The sequence below is a fragment of the Oenanthe melanoleuca genome, chromosome 2 (assembly GCF_029582105.1).
Source record: "Oenanthe melanoleuca isolate GR-GAL-2019-014 chromosome 2, OMel1.0, whole genome shotgun sequence".
Classification (NCBI taxonomy): domain Eukaryota; kingdom Metazoa; phylum Chordata; class Aves; order Passeriformes; family Muscicapidae; genus Oenanthe; species Oenanthe melanoleuca.
The window spans coordinates 92,076,759-92,086,712 of NC_079335.1; positions in this window are offsets into that span (position 1 = coordinate 92,076,759).

Consider the following 9,954-nt stretch of genomic DNA (forward strand, 5'->3'; position numbering starts at 1 on the left):
TTTCACCAGGACTTTGCAAAATGTGTGCCTTTCCTACAAAAATGTCTTGCCTGACACACAAGAATGCATTGTACTATTTTTTTATGTTTGAGTGACTCTTGTCATACATACCTTTGTTACGGATTGGTGTAGAATTTTCTCATTTTGATTTTAAAAGTATAGGTTGGAAAAATATAGAGCAAATGCTCAGTGAGTGGTGGTCACACCTAGGAGGCAGGTAGCTTTTGGGATGGAGATGATTCTTGGTGTTATCATGAGCAAATGCCATCTACAGAACAGAATTTTACCATAAAATCAAGCAATTGCTAGTTCAGCAACCAATATATCTCTTGTGTGGCAGATGCTCTGTGGTTGTTTAGCTGTAGGGCACCATTTAGTTCCATACTGGCAGTGATTTACAACTGAGCCTGCCTGTAGTTTCTCCACTCTGCTCCACCCTCCACTCTATTTCTTCTAAGGTCAGCTCAGAAGCTCCCCAGTGCTGCCAAAATCTAAAGCTGCAGGCTATGTTTGCCTGGGGAAGATTCCTTACATGCCAACCACATTCCACCCTGGAAGTTTCCTTACCATTACAACCTCTCTTAGGATGTGGATATAACTTCAGTTTCAATGATTTTTCTCCAGTAATTCTAGTATTAATTTCACACTGCATGACCTGTTCATGCCTCCAGCAACATTTGCCTACTCCCATTTTTTCAGGTTGGAGCAGAAATCCATGTCTAGTCACTTTAGTAATGCATGTCTCCTCCTAGGAAAGGAAATGCCCGCAGTCAAAATTAACTTAACTTCCATTTTAGATGTTTCCTTGGAGAAAGTGCCAGCCACTGAGAAAGCTCCAAGAGGTGAAACACTGGTGGGTCAGTGTGATGCAGTTTATGGCACTGCTGCCTGTGGGGATAAGCTTTACTCTCCAGGACTGTGAATAAAGGCCACAAAATTCTTAAACAAATCCTGTCAGAATTTGGTAAAGAGGAAGGCTGTTGCTGATTGTGCTTTTGTAAGGATGTGACTGGCAAGATAACCATTCAACCCCAAAAGGCCATTGTTTCTCTTTAAGAGTCCCTACACACCTATAAGATAGCTGCCAAAAAGGACTTAATTTTTTTCTTTTTGTCCATCTGAAACCACATGAGATTGTCAATATGGTAAAATTACTGATGGTATTAATATACAGAGGAATTTCATTGTCTGGGTTTTTAAAAATTGATAAACTGTGCCTAAAGGGGGCTAAAGAGAGCTGGAGGAGAGCTTTCTACAAGGGCATGTAGTGAAAGTACAAGAGGAAATGGCTTTAAAGTGACAGAGAGTAGGCTGAGATTAGATATTAGGAAGGAATTCCTTACTGTGAGGGTGGTGAGACAGTAGAACATGTTTCCCAGGTATGTGGATGCCCCATTCCTGTGAATGTTAGTTATGCATAGAAACAAAGTGTAACTTAAGGCTTGAAGAATGTCCAAAATAACAGACAAAAAAATTAGTAGTAAAAGAATGTGGAAATAAAGGGCATAGTAATCAATAAATTAAACTGAGAGCTTGAGGGTGTAAATTCAGAAGGTTGAAACTTTGTGACCTTTATGGTGGGGCAGTGCAGGTTTAATGGTTACAGAGACTCCAAGAAGGTAGATTTAGATTAGATATTAGGAAGAAATTCTTAACTGTGAGGGTGGTGAGGCACTGGTGTAGGTTTTCCAGAGAAGCTGTGGATGCCCCATCCCTAGAAATGTTCAAGGCTGGGTTGGATGGGGCTTTAAGCAATTGCCCTGCCCATGGGAGAAGGTTTGGAATGAGATGATCTTAAAGGTCCCTTTTAATCCAAACTGTTTTGTGATTTTATATATATATATATATATATGCATGTATGTATGTATGTATGTATGTATGTATGTATGTATGTATGTGTTGAGTTTATGCACTTTGTAACCAATAACTAATAACACTCCAAAAATCCAAATCAAGACAGGAGAGTGGCTGTTGAACCAATTATTTACACAAAGTCACAAAGGGTCTCACTAACAGGGCAAATGTTAGTGAGAAGAAGCTTCTCTTGGCTCAGTAGATGATAGAGATACTTAAAAGTCAGTATCAGTAAACATGTTTGTGTTATCTAGAAAAAATACCTTATTTTTCTTCACCCTTTCCTATGCTATCTGACCCCTGTACCAAAACTGTTCCGTGTTCCACAAGACAGTGAATAGTTATTCCAGCATGGAAGATTGTGGACAAACATTATCTGTCTCTAGTCTTCAGCATTTTTGTTTAGGAAAAGATGTTGGAAAGGGAGACAGGCAAATTACAAGAGTGCTTACAAAGCTGAAAAATAAAATTATTCTTTATTTCTCTTTAAAAGGTCTGGGTTAAATACAGCTTCTAAGTAATTAAAATTTCTAAAATTTAGTTTCTCTCTTGGTACACAGTCCTTGTATAATTTTTTTTTTCTATGAACAAGAGTAAACCTCAGTGAAAAAACAGTCTGCCTGCTTAATTGCTTGGAATAACAGTGCTGCATTATTGCTGAGAGGTGCTAGCAGAGGTGGTACTTCTGGGCAGGCTGATTATTTCTATGCCACTGACTACACCATCCAAATGTGTGCCAGACTGGACACATGTTTTGCACACGACTGTTCTCTGAACTGGTTCATACTAGCAGAGTCAAATTTGAAAGACAGTTTATAGTTATAGACAGCCTGCTTGTTTCATGACCCAGCTGACAATGCAAGAAATATTTTAGATCCATAATGACATTTTGCATATTGAACTAATAGTGATAAGAGCCTACGTAACCTGAAAACATGAGTTTCTGTTCATAGATTTGGCATTCTTAATTTTGAAGAATTTCTGGTCCTTCATCCAATGTTGTAGCTCTGGTACAAATAACAAGTGGCCCCTCAAAATTTGGTTGTTTTCCCCAATGATCTTCTGCAGCCAGGAAACACCTGGTACCATGATAGTTCCTCCACAAAGCACACTTTCCTTCCAGTTCCCCATGCAGCTGAGTGTAAGAACATGCCCCTCCCAGCCCAACTCCCCACACTTTATATAGCAGGCATGACATTGTATGGTCTGGAATATCCCTTTGGCCAATTTGGGTCAGCTGTCCTGGCCATGCTCCCTCCCAGGTTCTTGTGCAGCTTCTCACTGGCAGAGCACAGGAACCTGAAAACCCTGGCTCAGGGTAAGCACTGCAGAGCAACAACTGAGCCATCAGTGTGTTACCAACATCAGTCTCACATTGAATCCAAGCCCACAGCATTGTACTGGTTACTAGGAAGAAAATTAACTCAATCCCATCCCAGATGAAACCAGGACAAAGAGCAATGCCCTACAAACCCCAGATGTGGAGAAAGCAATGAGGGATTCTCTTACCTTATCAAAGACATTGGAACACAATGGTAAATACTGTTGGTAAGAAAGCCATATCTTATTAGATATCCATCTATTCCCAAAAATAAACCCTCCTGTTTAAACTATGTCTCATGCTCATCTAGGCTTTTTCTCATTCAGGATATTGATATCCCTTTTTTGACTGGGAATCAGCCAGAACAGTCCTTTAGCCCAGATATCCTCAACATGAACTTCCCTGACACTATTATCTCAGTGGTGGCTGTTCAAGCAACTGTACCAGCCACTTTGGGACTGGCAGTTTTGGTACCTGCTTGAAAACACAACTTTGATATTGGATTAATCTTAGAAAAAGGTAGAGAGTCTTTTAATAGATGTGAAGCATAGTTCCTTTAAAGGAGAAGTCCCTAGGCAGCTACATAGGATGAGAATTCTAGAGAACTGTGAGGAGGCTGAACAAATGATATGTCTGGAGGACTTTCATGGTAGTAGCTTCAAACACATTCCTGGTTTTAAAAACAGGAACAGATCTAGGCTCTTCACAATCACCCCTAGGAGCTGTGTTTTGGAGTAATGCTTCCTAATCATCACCATGCTGCTCCTCCTTTGCTGGCACTGAATCCAATTGGATCTGTTCAGCTGTGTTCAGGTAAATTTCACAAAAAAAAAACATTTCCCCCACTTTTCTTGAACACTTTTTTGTCAGCTGTGAGTCTGCTACTGTCTGCAACCTTTACAATTTTCCTGAGATTCCAGCAGCCTTCATCTGGACCTGTATAGCCAAACCAGTGTGTGGGAAACTGTCACAGTAAGATAAAATGAAGATCCTAATCTTGATAAGGCAGTCCCGGAACATCATCTAAATCAGCCTCTCCATCAAGCTTCTTTTCAAGCAATACTTTGAATTTGAAGAAAAAAAAAATGGTATGCACCTAAATTATTCAAAATTTGCTTTGAGATATTGATGAAATCAATCAATTCCTTTTCTAGCCCACATATTTTTAGCCATAAATTTAATCCTTCATAACATGTAAGGTAAATCTTTCTGTCCACGTTAGGAATATGTCAAGACAAGGCATCTGAAAGGTTGCAAAATGGAATAATCTCTTGACTTGGATTTATATGTCAGCTTTTGAAGAGGGAGAAGCACCACAACTGTTTTTTCACCTACCCAGCTGAAGAATCTATTTCCAAGAACAAGTCTGCCAGTCATCAGGGGTGGGCACTGGCCAGGCTGTTTAGAGAATTTGCAGTGACTTAACAGAAAGTGACCTTTATCTCTGGAGGTTTGGTTTGGTTTGGTTTGGTTTGGTTTGGTTTGGTTTGGTTTGGTCTGTTTTTTTTCACAGTAAATCTCTGTATCCAATACAAGTTAAGGGATTGTTCAGGGTGTTATATAGCTAAAGCACTCTTATTTTAAATGTCTGTTCTCTTATGCAATGGCCAAAGGATCTTCAACCCCAGATATATTCAAATGGGACTATTGTGTTTTTAAAAACGAACTTATAACTTTTTGAGTGACCATAAACAGCATATTTAATGAATGTGTTAATTATTTTGGACTTAGAGCTGTTACTTTTCAAAGAATAGGAAAATTCCTTTATGTGTGAATAGCACAAGTCAAACATTTAAATATTCACTTAACTATCTCAAGTATGTGTGCAGCAAGCTGGCTGGAAAAAAGAGGCTTTAATTTATTTCCTAGAACTCAAAACCATTGTGCAAGGTCAATCAGTCCTTCTCAGGTGCAAAGTCAGTCCTTCTCAGATTTAGCTGCAATACATTGATTTTACACCTGGCCAATGAGAAGGCATGTTATTTGTTTGGTTAGGTAATTGAAAAAAACTCCACTTAACGTTAAATCTAGTGACAACAAGCTGTTAATTACTCTTGTATAGGTTACCCTGCAGCTCTGTTAGACATCGATTGTTTTATGTTTTATCTCATCTCCCATCAAATGCCCAGCAGGGGAAGCTGAGCCAAGATAGGGTAATCCAATATTGCCTGTCCTTAAAGAATACATTCTGAATACTGTGATTATATGAATGAATACATACATGAGCTACATTTATTCTCAGAATTTGATAAACAGTATTTCTGAATAAAGAAGAATACTTCATATGTAATATGTACATAATTCAGAAAGAAGCTATATGAAGCTTTCTTGGAATGCCTGCCTGATGGGGAACATAAGAGAAAGGATGAGTAAGTGAACAGGAATCTGCATGTGTAAGTACTTATTTGTCACACAAATCACATGTGACATCTAGCACTAGAGGAAAGTTATTTCCTGGTAAAACTTGAACAAGGAAAAAGCAGAGGTGAGAAAAATACAGCTTATTCTTTTGATATCTTCTCTAGTTTGATAAAGTCTAAAATAATGTAGAAACATTGAAGTTCTAGTGGATTTAATCAGCCTTATTAGCCCTACTGTGTGAACCAAATGTGCACTCCTACAGAGTTAGTCATCTACCTTTGTTGTTGGTAGACATACACCTCTGTACTTCCAGAACAACCTATGGAAAATTGGATCAAACTTGAAGAGATGTTTAGCATTAAAAGGACAAAGATTTACAACACCTGTTAAAACTGCTTTTAAATTCCTCTTCTAGAAATATAGAACATCTGAAAAGAAAACATCAGAATTGTATGTGCAAAGTGTTGGCAAAAGCATTGGTGATTCATTTTTTCTAACATTTTCTTGTGAAATTATGAAAAGTAGATAGAATTGTATTTTCCAATGGAATGCTTACAGTAGAATATTTGCACCTACAAAGGAGCAGATTTTCTCCTTTACTATTATGTTACAGATGTTATGGTTTTTTAAAAAAAATCAGAGATATTTAATCTCTCTAGACATGCTCTTTTCAAATTTGGCTAAAATGCTTCAATGTAATTGAAACTGAAAATTTCCCAATGATATTTGAAATTCAATATACTAAAAATTACTTTGAATAATTTTGAGTGCCAATTAGTGTCAGAGATCCTAATTAGTGGAAGGACTTGGAAAGATTATTCATTCTTTTCTAGTTATCGTTCCTTCTTAACTTGTCTGAATTAGTTCCTTTCTACAAGATAAACTGGATTTTTAAGATCCATCTTTCCTTCAGTCAAATAATCACATAGTTTAACAGCAATTTTAAGTCTAATTTTTTGTGGTAAAACCATCTTGATAAACATTGTTTTGGTTAGTAAAAAATATGGCATTGCTTCAGCCAGAATCACAAGTATTTGAGATAAACTTTTTCTCTGGGAATCTTTACATTTTTCTCATATAAAAATATGCTTTTTGTAACTAATACAGCTTTTTGAATGTGGTTACTTTTCACATAACTTCTGCTAGCCTGGCATTGTTCTTTGCCTTTTCTTTATGTTTTAATTCTTTGTTTCCTTTTCTTCTAGAAGTTCCTCCTTTAATGATGAAATCTTGTTTGAAAAGCTATGACATTCAGTAAGAATCTCTAGACTTCAGTAGAATTTGAGAATGCCTCCTGCAGAGAGCAGAAGAGTGGGGTTGCAATGGGAGGCTTGGCACATGGCTCCTTTGGAAACTCTTCCAAGGTCCTCTGTTTCTCTATGATCATGGCAACACTACAACAAGCAATGAAACACCTTTTTCTGGAAAATTAAACATATGGAAAGGAAGACTTTGCAACTTCTGCTTGTTGGGAAAAGAGAGTGTAAAGTAATTACATTAATCCTTAAACATCTAGAATAGGCCAGTGTTCATCAGGCAGTTTTAAAGATGATCACTGAGACTGGTATATGCTGTAGCATCTTCTCCAAAAGCAAGAGGACATTACATTAATATAAGCTGATGTAGAAAACATGCTGGAGAGTTGAAGGGAAAAAATATTGGCTGCAAATCCCTGTAAAAAGACAGAGCTTCCCTCCAGCCTCCTGCACTTCCTCAAAAGAGTCATCTAAGTCAGTACTGGTTTGGGATCTTACTCTGGGAGGTGGAAGGCAGCTATGGAAGTTAATTCTCCTGACTCCCCTATAGACTGTGAGGAGCCCCTTTTGCCAGCCCAGCTGTTGGCTGTACACCTGCAGGTGGGTGATCTTTGCTCTGCTGTTCTGCTTGGAGACATCTAAGGGGAAGAGCTGAAACTGTGAATTTCACACACAGGAAGGAGAGGACAGGGCTAAGGCACTCACAATCACTGTGACCTGCCAAAGCACTCTCTTGCTGTTGTCACTTCCTCCAGACCTGAACTGCCCCATGGTATAAGCAAAAATATTACTTAATATGTTACTGTTAAATGTAACCTGCTAAGGTACCTAAACAAATATTTAACTCTCTTATGACAGCAAAGTTACATTCACCAAATTTCTTGATGTCATCTAGTTGGAGAAGTACTAATCTTCAAATGCATTCCCAAAGAAAATGACTAATCCATTGAATTTGATTGATCAAATTATTTTTATCTAAGAAAACCTGATTTTTTACTTTTTTACTCTTCTTCACATGGTGTGTTTCTGGCTTCTCTTCACTTTGTTGTCCCCAAGCCCACTTATTTTTATGAGCAAAGTTATTGTTGACTTGCAGGGAAAGTGAACACATACATTGCTCCTCCCTCTTAACCTGATCCATTTTTAATCTTCCAAATCCTCTTCTTGAATCGATTTTGCATGTTGCTGTCCTTCTTGTTGTTTTTTGGTGTTTGTTTGTTTGTTTGCTTGTTTGTTTTACCGCCTGCTAGAAAGCACTTTTGGTTGACCTCAAAAGTCATCTGGACAGGACCCTGGGCAACTGTCTCCAGGTGGCCCTGCTTGGGAATGTGGGGTTGGACCAGATACCCTCCTGAGGTCCTTTCCCACCTCAAGAATCCCGGGGTTCTGTGAAAATGAGGACATGTCCCACAGCTTTGCTGGAATGTTCAGCCATGAAAGACCCTTTCACAAACGTTTTCTTTCAACCTCTTGCTTAATCTCTAACACATCCGTTGTTTGAAACACTTTGCAATTATTGGGTCTGCAGCAGTGGAAGTCTAATGTTGCTGATTATGTGGGAGCCATTGGGCATTTCTATGTGGGCAGAGCCATGTTCAGTTATTATTTATTTTATGAATTATTAGGCAGAAGTATCTTTATTTTAAATGCTACATTTAAACTAAGTGGGACATATCCCTCCTTACAGTGTGTAGTAGCAATTTTTTGTAATGTGGTCCTATATCTACTATGGATAGCTTATTTTTCATGGATGGCTACCCCTTTTTCTGTAAATACTTTTACCTACAACCTTACTGTGTACACACTGGTGCTGAAAGTACATGGCTAAGGAACTTATTAATAGGAAAAAAAAAGTAACTAATTGCATTTCAATGTATTTATTAGACTGATGACTACAAAGATAAATAAATTTCCTGGCCACTGCTGAAAAAAACAAAAAAAAGAATACTTTTCTGCCAAAGTGAATGTTTGATTTGTATTACTTTTTGAGAAGATACCAGTCAGTTTGCTGCAGTGGCCTTCACAGGTGTTGAGTGCCCTGGCCAACACATTGACCTGCGTGTGAGCTGTGTGTAGACCAACAGTGAAATTGTACAGCTGCCCAGGCCCATTGCAAAATCGCCCTTGGCTTCAATTGATGAGTGTCTCACTCACATGGTGAACACTTTGGGAATCTCTAGTTGAAGTCATCGGTTTGTGAAGCCATTGGGAATGGCCTGAGCAAAACCAGGTTGGCCTTGTGGGGAAGACGGAGAGCTGTGCCAGGAAGGTGGTAGGGATGCAGGGAGAACTTCCCAATGTGCCAAGGATGGGATCCAGCATGGTCCTAGATGGTCTCTTGCCATGGCTGGCCTCCTGCCAGCTCTGGTGGCAGAGCCACACCAGGGGTCTTGGCAGGGGAGAGCCACCCATCCTGCTGCTGTGGCCTCTTGTCCTGGTCCTTGTGGTGTGGCTGCTGCCTGCCCACACAAGGGATTGGCCATGAATCTTGTGTCCACCAGAAACCATCTGCCATCGCGGGAGGAGCAAGAACTGCATTAGCGGACAGACATGGAGATGGCTGGTAGACAGGGCTTGCAGCGATGTGTCTTCCATCACACCTCAGAGCCTTTCAGGGCCATGGGTGTGGCAGTGCCACGCTCCTGATGGTGTCACCAGAAGGGTTCAGTGCCCGGGCCCTGCTCCACGCCCCTGCCGGCCCGGCTCCGCCATGGCACCAAGGGTGTGAGCCCCGCCCACAGGAGCGCGGCCAATGGGGAGCCTTCCCGCCAGGCCTCGCCTCGCCCCATTGGCCAGCAGGGGTGGGCGGGGCCTCCAGAGGGCAGCAGATGCAAATGAGCCTCCACCCATCAGCCCATGCTTCCCAGGGCTGGATGGTCACGTGGCAACCTCACGTGATGGCCATGGTGTCATCAGGCTCCTCCCTGATGTGACGTCACAGCTCTCGCGAGAGCGCTCAGTGCTGCCCCTTAGAGGTGTGAAGGGGCACAAGTGGGCCCCAAACTTGGCCACGCCCCCAAAACGAGGCCCCGCCCTCATCCCCGCCCATTCCATCCTGGGAGCCAATGGGAGCGCCGGACAGGTCTCTCCCCATTGGCTGGCCGCCCGCCATGCAAATGAGCCTCGACGTCACTTCCTCTGGCAGATCGAGCGCCATTTTCT